The sequence below is a fragment of the Lipotes vexillifer genome, unplaced genomic scaffold (assembly GCF_000442215.2).
Source record: "Lipotes vexillifer unplaced genomic scaffold, Lipotes_vexillifer_v1.1 scaffold581, whole genome shotgun sequence".
NCBI lineage: Eukaryota > Metazoa > Chordata > Mammalia > Artiodactyla > Lipotidae > Lipotes > Lipotes vexillifer.
The window spans coordinates 23,798-31,747 of NW_006788182.1; the positions used below are offsets into that span (position 1 = coordinate 23,798).

Here is a 7,950-nt window from a genome sequence, read left to right on the forward strand (position 1 = left end):
GCCTGCCGATGCAGGGGGCGCGGGGTCGTGCCCCCGTCCGGAAAGATCCCACATGCTGCGGAGCGGCTGGGCCCGTAAGCCATGGCCGCTGAGCCTGCGCGTCCGGAGCCTGTGCTCCGCAGCGGTAGAGGCCGCAACAGTGAGAGGCCCGTGTACTATGAAAAAAAAAAAAGAAAAAAAAATATGCAGAGAGTAGTATTTTATAGCTTATATGCTGTGAGACATTTAGTAAATTAACTCAAGAAATGATTTCATTTGGTCTCTTGTGTTTTTTAGTTTTTTTCATTTATGTTTGTGTTCCAGTTTTGTAAAATCTCTTTTTGTCTTCTTTTCACTTGCAGTCCTTTGATTTCTTTATTCATCCTGTAATAACACTTTAAAATTGAATAGCACTTTGGCTTATTTCCTATATGATTCTTTTTGTTCTTATGCCACCTCTTAAGATCAATATACCCATTTACAGATAAGCATTAATTATTAGCATATGAAGCATGGTTCTCAAGATGGTCTGTGTTCTAAACAGAGGAACTGCATTACTTATTTTCTTCTGTAGTTGCCTTAATATCTTCAAAATGTGGTCCCTAAATATCCCTAGATAAAGTCCCTAGATCAGGTCCATTGGAAAGGCTAACCTCTTTGTTAAAACCATGTTGTTTCAGTTACTGACTTATATAGTTGAATGACTCTGTAAGTGGCATAACATTGTTTCAAAAGTTTTGTAGGACTTGTCTTTTAGTTAGTTGACTTGTGGCTGAATATATTGTTATTTCTCCAGCTGTTTTCTTTTCTAACCACCCTTACCTCAACTATCTATGCAATGAGTGGAAACGGAAAAAATGGAAAATTTCACACAGGACAGTCCCTAAACGCAACCTCTTGTTTGTTTCTTTTTTCCCCCAGTGCTCTACTATGAACAATTTTAAACATTACCCATATGCCTATTATCTAAGTTCAACAATTAACATTTTGCCATGTTTGCTTTACTTATATAATTTTTATTTATTTATATATAATTTTTTTCTGAACCATGCAAAGTTGCAAACAACGTTGAACTTCACCACTAAATACATCAGCGTGCATCTCCTAAAAAGTCTTTTCTTACAAAACTAGTATATTGTTATCTAATATAATTTTAACATCCTGTCCATTTTCAAATCTCTCCAATTATTTTGTGTTTAACTTTAAAGAATAGACATTCTTGGATCTCAAAGATTCCATGAAAGAAAGAGATTATAAATAATCTATGATTAAGAAGTTTGGAACTTTCCCTGATCTTTTTTTTTTTTTGCGGTACACTGCTGTGGCCTCTCCCGTTGCGGAGCACGGGCTCCGGACGCGCAGGCTCAGTAGTTGTGGTGCACGGGCCCAGCCGCTCCGCGGCATATTGGGATCTTCCCAGACCGGGACACGAACCCGTGTCCCCTGCATTGGCAGGCGGACTCTCAACCACTGTGCTACCAGGGAAGCCCTCCCTGATCTTTAAAACAAAGTGAGAACTAAAGGGATTTACCTTCCATCAAAGTTGAACAAACAATTTTTTTGTGCAAATCTTTCAGTCTCCCTCCTAAGAAAATACAGGGTGGTAATCATCCCTAATAAGTTTTCCAAATAAAAGATTATATATATTTAGATTCTTTTTTTTTTTTTTTTTTGTCTACACCGCACGGCTTGCGGGATCTCAGTTCCCCGGCCAAGGACTGAACCCTGGCCATGACAGTGAAAGCCCGGAATCCTAACCATTAGGCCACCAGGGAACTCCCCATGTTTAGATTCTTTTTTTAAAATTAATTAATTAATTAATTTTTGGCTGTTTTCGGTGTTCGTTGCAGTGCGCGGGCTTCTCATTGCTGTGGCTTCTCTGTTGCGGAGCATGGGCTCTAGGCGCACGGGCTTTAATAGTTGTGGCACGTGGGCTCAGTAGTTGTGGCTCACGGGCTCTAGAGCACAGGCTCAGTAGTTGTGGTGCACAGGCTTAGTTGCTCCGTGGCATGTGGGATCTTCCCAGACCAGGGCTCGAACCCGTGTCCCCTGATTTAGGCAGGCGGATTCTTAACCACTGCGCCACCAGGGAAGTCCCACGTTTAGATTCTTAATACCTACCCCTCTCCTCCAACAACAGGTGATGAAGTGATTTTAAATCTTGATTATAAGTTCTGGCTTTTCATGACTATATGAGTTGAGGTACCTATTCCACCACATATGGTTTCATTTTGTTTTCACAGCAACACTTTAGAGTTGATATTTGTACTTCCATTTCAAAGGTGAACAAAGAGGCTCAAAGATTAAATGGCTTACAAATAAGTGACAGGGCTAGAATTTGAAGCAAATTTTGCCTTACTAAATGTCATACTCTTTCCACTATATTAGGTTTTGGATTTTTCCAAAGTGCCCAGTTGCAATGGATAAAGATTGTGGCAAAATAAATGAAACTCATCACCACTCTTAACAAATGTCTTGCCAATCAATTTGTCCTTAATCTTTTAGGTATTTGCTTGAGGGGCAGTCCCTTGAAGTTGTGCAAGTTTCTGTCATCCCCACACTTTTCACTTTAATAATTCCAGACCTTTAATAACCCCCTCCCACATCCAAACCCTCTCACCAAATTGTATAATTTCTTTGTGACTGCTGACTTTGCAATGCCCTTTCCCTCCATAGCCTGGTCTAAGAAGCCGATTTGCTGAACCACATGTTAGTCCATCTATTTGTAAATCAAGCTATGGAAATTATGTGACCATGATTTCCAAATGATTATTGTTAAATTTCTCTTGCTCTACAATGTACCTTCTGCAGTGTGCATTCATACAGTTAAAACTCATGTCCTATACTGATAGTATAGCATAAGAGAACACAGATTCATATAGTTTAGGTTCAAATCCCAGCGTGTAACCTTGAGCAAAATTCTTTTATCTAGATGAAATAGTATTCCATCTGTGAAATGAGGATGATAATGTAATACTCATAGAGCTTTTTGTAAGAATTAAACGAGTTAATAAACCCAAAGTGCTTATGCTGGCCCAGGACAAGCCGTTCCCTATCACCTCCCCAGCTTTAATATCTGTTTACAAGCCTTTAAGGAAGGAGCTCATTTTGGAATTTAGGCTTAAGCCTTTTCCTCCCAATTTACTAGGATTTAGGAAAAGAACCTGCATTTATACTAAATAATTGTCTTAACTACCTGTCAATATAAACTTTATTCCTTCTAAACTTTATTCCTTTATTCCTTCTAAATAATTGTTTTAACTACCTGTTAGTATAAACTTTATTCCTTCTGTTAATATAAACTTTATTCTAAACTTTGATCTGGTTCTCTGAGAAGATAGTAGTTATGTGTGAAAATGTATGCACAGGTTTTTTAAATGTCTAGTTCTGGCTTGACAATTTTGTGTTTGTGCATTCCTGTCATACATTGGCTGGCTCTATGCAGTGGAGGTTTGGCTCTTGCTCCTAAGTTAGACAGCACTTCTTTTTTCCATTGTGTTGAGGGGTCATTCAAGGGTTGGTTCTCTGTTGATGGAAGCACATGTCCTCTGCCTAGATCAGAGTCATCAGAATAGCACAAGCATTTATTCAGCGCTGATCCAGGGGAGCCATTCATTTAGTCAAAACAGCATTCATATTCATTATCCTAAAAAAAAAACAGACTAAATGGGAATATTTCTAGCTGCTCAGACACTTTGCTAATTGTTATGTCTGCTATATAAAATGAAATGACACTTATAGTGACTAAAGATAATTTGGATCATGAATGTTTGAAGCTCAGTGATTTCACAAAGGGAATTTTTAACCTTCTTTGCTCTCTATTCTTTTGGTGATTATTTATAAATCCAGGCCTATGCCAAGTCCTATAATAGATGAGTAAGACAAGGTCCATGCTCTTGAAGAGTTGACAGTAAGGACAGAAGCATTAATATAATAAAATTCCATATGAGACCTCATTAAGTTCCACCACAGTCCTGTGATTTGTAAAATGGGGCAGTAGAAGGTATTACTATTCCTATTTTACAGATAAGAAAATCGAGGCTCAGAAGCAAGTGACTTTCTAAGGCCACACAGCTTGTAGGCCTACTCTTAGAAAAGAGTAGGTCTTCTGATTCTAATTCTATATTTTGCAAGTCCTTCTTAATTGATGCAGGTGATCACAGTGAAAGTCTTCATTTGTTTACCAAATGTCATTCATTTAACAAAAGGCCCCGAGTATCTTCTATGTGGCAGACATTGTTCCGGGCAATGTGGATGCAGCTCTGCGTGAGGCAAAGACTCTGTCTTCATGGAGCTTACATTTCCACGGGAGGCAAAGAAGAAGCAAACTCATGATTGTGACGATTGCCATAAAGAAAAATAAGGTAAGCTAAGGAAGTAGTGATGGCCGTGAGGAGAGGTGTGGCTGCTGTTGTAGATAAAGCAGTTGGGGATGGCATCTTGAGGTGGCATTTGAGCAGAGACCTGAAAGAACGAAGACATGACATTCATGCAGCTCTCTGGGGAAGTGCGTGCCTTACTGAGTGGAAAGCAGTGCAAAGGTAAGATAGGAAAGAGCTTGGCATGTTTAAAGAACAGCAGGAAGGGGAGTATAATTGGTTGGAGTGAGCAAGGATCACCCAGAATCTAATTCACAGTATCCAGTAGAACATGAATGCTAGTTGAGAAATACAATCAACATTAGTATTTTTATTGGCCTGTAATAGAATAACTTTGAGCTCAGCCTGTTTTTCCTGACGTTTGAGCACATGTTAATTTGTAAGGAAGATGAAATATATATAAACAACTAAGTTGAGCAGTGTTACAAGGTACATTCACATGTTGCTTTGAGATGTTGAGGATTGTCTTAAATCCATTTTTACAGATGAGAAGCCTAAGGATTAGAATATATGCACTCTGCCCAAGGTCAGAGTTAGTATATGAGACGGGACCAGAACCCATATCTTCTGGAGCAAAATTTACTACTCCATTCTCTATACCACGCTTGTCATTTAGATATTGACCCTAGAAGGTAGGAAGTTTGGGGAAAAGTTTTCCAACCGATCATTCATTCATTCATTTAGTAAACATTTCCTAAGGGTTTACTTTGTTCCAGACACTCAGCTAGGCTGTGGGTGTGAGGATGATTATGACAACAGTCCTTGCTTCAAGGAACTCAGTGTCTAATAGAGGACACAGGTGGAAAGGTGATTATAATTCAGTGTGACAATGGCTAGAGCAAATACATAAAGTAATTGGGAGCACTTCACTAATCCATCCATTTGACAAAGCTAGCAGACAACATGGTGCATACTAGTGGTAAATTAATTAAACAAGGAGGCCATTAACCCGAGATGGTTCCAATACCTTAGCAGCCTGCATAAGCAAGCCAAAACCTAAGCTTGTAAAGGTCTAAAAAGCCTTAACCTCTCAAAGGTTAAGAAACCGAAACCTAGGGACAACAAGTCATAAACAACCAAGTAGGTTTTCTCAATAATGCAACAGCTATAGCCAATCAAATAACTTTTGCTTTGCTTCCACCTCTTCCCTATAAAAGTCTCTTCCCTAGCTCCTGTCGGTGGAGCCCTCCTAACCACTTCCAGTTTGATGCTGCCCAATTCGAATCAATTTTTGCTCAAATAATCTTAAAAATTTTAATATGCTTCCGTTTATCTTCTAACACTATGTCCTGAGATGTTTGTTACCTTACCTGTTTTCCTTTATACTGAGTAAATATTGAGGGCTTTCTCTGAAACTCCCTTGCTTAAATCACTAGGTGATTGATTATACTTTTGATCATCTTTAGCTTAGCTCCCAAGACCTTTCATGTTGGGGCTCTGGCCTATATCTTCAGCTTCATCTACCTCACCCCACCCTACAGTTATACCAAATCACATCACCTCTTCATGCCTTTGCATCTGCCGTTTCTTGGGCTAAAACGTCCTTCTCATCCCCTTGTCTCTCTTACCAGCTCCTAATTCAGCTATATATATATTTTTAGATATTTATTTATTTGGCTGCAATTCTTCTCAGTTGTGGCTTGTGGGATCTTCATTGCCGCATGTGGGATCTTCGTTGCATCATGCAGGATCTATTTCCCCGACCAGGGATCGAACCTGGGCCCCCTGCATTGGGAGTGTGGAGTCTTGACCACTGGACCACCAGGGAAGTCCCTCCTGTTCAGTTTAATGATTACTTTAATGAAACGTTCTCTGATTTAGTACCTCTATTATATAGAGCGGATAACATTGAACAGTAATTTCCCATTTATGTGTCTGAGCTATCTAGACTGTGAGTTCCCTAGGGATAGTGATTATTTCTTAGTTATTGATATTATTTTCCTCGGGCTTTCCCAGAACCAAGCAAAGATGAACGGGAGTAACCCATGTCATCAAGCTCTTAGGTGTGCCACATACTTTCCTAGGTTTGTTGAATTGAGTTGTACATGGATCTGTCAAATGGGAACTGGGGAAAGTGAGCTTCTTTGCCCAGCGTCAATGGTGGCAGCTGCGAAAAAGAAAGGGAGCAGTTTCTGGGTGCCTGTCATTTCTCAATGCCCTCAGTATCCACCTGATTTTCTAAGCTAGAATCTTATAATCACCTCCTATTACTTCTTCTTCCCTTGCTACCTGCCTTCCCATCTAATCAGTCACTGATTCCTGTCAGCTCTACCTTGTAATGTACCTGGAGCCTGCTGGCATCACGCCATTCTACAGTTCAGGCCCTCATTATCTCTCCTCTGGCTCCTGACTGGTCCTCGTGCTTCCCATCTCTCCCACCCTTTATGCGCCTCTCATTTATCCTCCCCACTGCTGCCAGAGTATGCTTTCCAAAGCAGACTGATCTTGTCACCATCCTGATAAAAGCATCCTAGAGGACTCCGTGCGTGACCTGCGAGAAAAAGTCTAAATTCTGTAGCATCCTCCATCTTGTGCCAATTTCTCCTACCCAACCTCACTCTAGCCCGCTGGATAATACATAGTTTCCTGAAATCACTGCACTATTAAGCCTTTGCCCATGCTGTCTCTCTGCCATGTGTGCTTCTCCTGTTCTTCAGATGAACTACCATTCAAGTTTTAAGACCCAACTCACAGGCCTCTTCTTCTACCAGAATGCAAAGTGAGCTTATGGAGAGATATTAACTATTAAGAAAAGAAAGAAAAATAGGGCCAGAGTTGTGAGATTTGGTAAACTTTATTAATGCTCTTGGTCTAGTATAGTTGTTTGCGTATCTGTCTTCTCTCAGAGTTGGTTACCTTGTGGAGGACAAGAATTATTTTGTGCTTGTATCCTTAGTATACAGCATAAATTCTCAATAAATATTTGTTAAATAAATGAAACTGGAATGGGGAGGGAACAAATGCTTATTGAATACCTGGGAACTTAATAATAATACTGTGTGGTTTTCACACATTTCATTCCATTCTCAAAACAACTTTTTAATATAAGTATTATTTGTGGACAAGAAAACAGGTGCAAGTAAATAGTTTTTTTGTTTTTGTTTTTTAAGGTCATAGGCTTGTACGGGATGGAGCTAGAGTTGGAACCTAAATCTGACTCTGCAACTGTCCTCTATTGAGTGATTCTCAGCCAGGGGCAGCTTTGCCCCCCCCACTCTGGGGACATTTTTGGTGGCCACAACTGGGAGATGTTACTGGCATCTACTGGGTGCTGGGCATGTACTGGGTACTGTACTGGGTACAGGCCAGTGATGCTGCTAAACATCTTACAATGCACAGGACAGTCCTGACAACAAAGACTTTTCTGGCCCCAAATGTCAACAGAGCCGAGGTTGAGAAACCCCACTCTAGACCATGTTGACTCTACTGAAAAGCAAGAAATCAAACAAAGTAAATGCATCTGCTAGGAGGCTAACGGGGCTGAAGAGATGTCTTAGGGGCTTGAAGCCAATCGTGAGCTACTGGCTTTAATGAGAAAAAAAGACTCTTCTGCCCAGTCCCTGACCTGCCTCCGATTTTATGGTTCTTTCTC

At 40.3% G+C, this 7,950-nt stretch overlaps 1 non-coding gene across 1 annotated transcript; it reads right to left on the reverse strand.

The window, feature by feature from the left end:
• Nucleotides 1-6,053: 6,053 nt before the first annotated feature.
• On the reverse strand, nucleotides 6,054-6,126 carry TRNAG-CCC (transfer RNA glycine (anticodon CCC)). Its single transcript has one exon. It is a non-coding gene; the product is annotated as a tRNA-Gly (tRNA).
• Between the last annotated feature and the right edge of the window lie 1,824 nt (nucleotides 6,127-7,950).